This window comes from Carcharhinus amblyrhynchos, chromosome X (assembly GCF_965287045.1).
Source record: "Carcharhinus amblyrhynchos chromosome X, sCarAmb.v2.hapA, whole genome shotgun sequence".
In the NCBI taxonomy this organism is placed as follows: domain Eukaryota; kingdom Metazoa; phylum Chordata; class Chondrichthyes; order Carcharhiniformes; family Carcharhinidae; genus Carcharhinus; species Carcharhinus amblyrhynchos.
In genome coordinates this window covers 8301180-8304251 of record NC_137359.1, presented here as the reverse complement: position 1 = coordinate 8304251, position 3072 = coordinate 8301180, and the positions used below count along the sequence as shown (strand labels likewise).

Sequence of the window (3072 nt, the reverse complement as noted above, 5' to 3'; positions counted from 1 at the left end):
GCTCCTTCCACTCACATTATCAGCCACTTCAGGTCTTGAACAGCAGGTTAGGTGTAAGGATTCGCATTCTAATCAGTAATCTCTAAACTGTCTGTGCTTTATATGCTCTGTCTGAGGCCAGAACTCTCCATTCACCTGACGAAGGGACTAACCCCGAAAGCTTGTGAGTATATTATCAAATAAATAGGTTGGACTAAAACCTGGTGTTGTCAGACTTTTTACTGTGTTTACACCAGTCCAACGCCGGCATACCCACATCATGTGAAATCAGACCAGAGGAGGGGGTAAACACACAGAATGGTGCTGATGCTGCAATGTGAAATCAGACCAGAGGAGGCAGTAAACACTCAGAATGGTGCTGATGCTGCAATGTGAAATCAGACCAGAGGAGGCAGTAAACACTCAGAATGTTGTTGATGCTGCAATGTAAAATCAGACCAGAGGAGGCAGTAAACACTCAGAATGGTGCTGAAGCCGCAATGTGAAATCAGACCAGAGGAGGCGGCAAACACTCAGAATGGTGCTGATGCTGCAATATCAAAGCAGACCAGAGGAGGCGGTAAAAACTCAGAATGGTGCTGATGCTGCAATGTCAAAGCCGACCAGACGAGGGGGTAAACACTCAGAATGGTGCTGATGCTGCAATGTGAAATCAGACCAGAGGAGGCAGTAAACACTCAGAATGGTGCTGATGCTGCAGTGTCAAAGCAGACCAGAGGAGGCGGTAAACACTCAGAATGGTGCTGATACTGCAATGTGAAATCAGACCAGAGGAGGCAGTAAACACTCAGAATGGTGCTGATGCTGCAATGCGAAATCAGACCAGAGGAGGCGGTAAACACGCAGAATGGTGCTGATGCTGCAATGTGAAATCAGACCAGAGGAGACGGTAAACACTCAGAATGGTGCTGAAGCTGTAATGTCAAAGCCGACCAGAGGAGGCAGTAAAAACTCAGAATGGTGCTGAAGCTGTAATGTCAAAGCAGGCCAGAGAAGGGAGTAAACACTCAGAATGGTGCTGATGCTGCAATGTCAAATCAGACCAGAGGAGGCGGTAAACATTCAGAATGGTGCTGGAGCTGCAATGTCAAAGCAGACCAGAGGAGGCGGCAAACACTCAGAATGGTGCTGATGCTGCAATGTGAAATCAGACCAGAGGAGGCAGTAAACACTCAGAATGGTGCTGATACTGCAATGTGAAATCAGACCAGAGGAGGCAGTAAACACTCAGAATGGTGCTGATACTGCAATGTGAAATCAGACCAGAGGAGGCAGTAAACACTCAGAATGGTGCTGATGCTGCAATGTCAAAGCAGACCAGAGGAGGTGGTAAAAGCTCGTTTTCCCACAGCACCTTTAAAGGAGCTATTTTGGGATGTAAAGTCTGTGTTATATCTGGTTCTGAGTATGGGTCGATATAAAATGCCTGCAAGTGTTTATTTCAGTAAACCCATCTGCTGTACCCGAATGAAAGGAACGTTAGATGAGAGATGAAATTGAGCCGACATGGGGAAAGAACACAGACACATGTCATCAACGGAGAAATGAACCGCATTTGTATCCAGCACAAGAGGTCAGTATCACATCAAGGAGGCCGACTCGAAGGATTATTGATTGGATATCAGGATGATTTTTGTCTCTTTTCATTGTATAGTCATGGCTGAGTGGTTAAGGTGATGGATTAGAAATCCATTGGGGTTTCCCCGCGCAGGTTCGAGTCCTGCTGACTACGTCTTTCTCATTTAAGTTTCACTCGCTCTCCTTGGAAAGGATGGTGCATCCAATCACCATCCCATGTGGATGATTGTAGATCCCAGCAAATTTGCATGAGGTTGCTGCCTGTCCTCCTGAGATGCTTTCTCATCAAATTTGCATCTGAGAACTTGAGTTATTCACCTGTGTGCAGAGTGAATATTTTCCCTGTTACGCTGTCGAAATCCTGAAATGGAGCCAGTGAAAGGGTAACTGAATGCACTGAGAAAGAGACACCAGCAGATGGAGACAGTGAAGGGGTAACCGGGTGCAGTGAGACAGCGACACCAGCAGATGGAGACAGCGAAGGGGGTAACCGGGTGCACTGAGAAAGAGACACCAGCAGATGGAGACAGTGAAGGGGTAACTGGGTGCAGTGAGACAGCGACACCAGCAGATGGAGACAGTGAAGGGGTAACCGGGTGCACTGAGAAAGAGACACCAGCAGATGGAGACAGTGAAGGGGTAACTGGGTGCAGTGAGACAGCGACACCAGCAGATGGAGACAGTGAAGGGGTAACTGGGTGCACTGAGACAGCGACACCAGCAGATGGAGACAGTGAGGGTATAACTGAGTGTAGTCAGGCAGTGACACCAGCAGATGGAGACAGCAAAGGGGTAACTGGGTGCAGTGAGAAAGCAACACCAACAGATGGAGACAGCAAAGGGGTAACTGGGTGCAGTGAGAAAGCAACACCAACAGATGGAGACAGTGAAGGGGTAACTGGGTGCACTGAGACAGTGACACCAACAGATGGAGACAGTGAAGGGGTAACTGGGTGCACTGAGACAGCGACACCAGCAGATGGAGACAGTGAAGGGGTAACTGGGTGCACTGAGACAGTGACACCAGCAGATGGAGACAGTGAGGGGGTAACTGGGTGCACTGAGACAGCAACACCAGCAGATGGAGACAGTGAGGGGATAACCAAATGTAGTGAGGCAGTGACACCAGCAGATGGAGACAGTGAAGGGGTAACTGGATGCAGTGAGACAGCGACACCAGCAGATGGAGACAGCGAAGGGGTAACTGGGTGCAGTGAGACAGTGACACCAGCAGATGGAGACAGTGAAGGGGTAACTGGATGCAGTGAGACAGCGACACCAGCAGATGGAGACAGTGAGGGGATAACCGAATGTAGTGAGGCAGTGACACCAGCAGATGGAGACAGTGAAAGGGTAACTGGATGCAGTGAGACAGTGACACCAGCAGATGGAGACAGTGAAGGGGTAACTGGGTGCAGTGAGACAGTGACACCAGCAGATGGCGACAATGAAGGGGTAACTGGGTGCAGTGAGACAGCGACACCAGCAGATGGA

General features: G+C 49.2%; 1 non-coding gene across 1 annotated transcript; it reads left to right on the top strand.

Annotated features, from left to right (window-relative positions):
• The first annotated feature begins 1650 nt into the window (after positions 1 to 1650).
• trnas-aga (transfer RNA serine (anticodon AGA)) lies at positions 1651 to 1732 on the top strand. Its single transcript has one exon. It is a non-coding gene; the product is annotated as a tRNA-Ser (tRNA).
• Positions 1733 to 3072: the final 1340 nt, after the last annotated feature.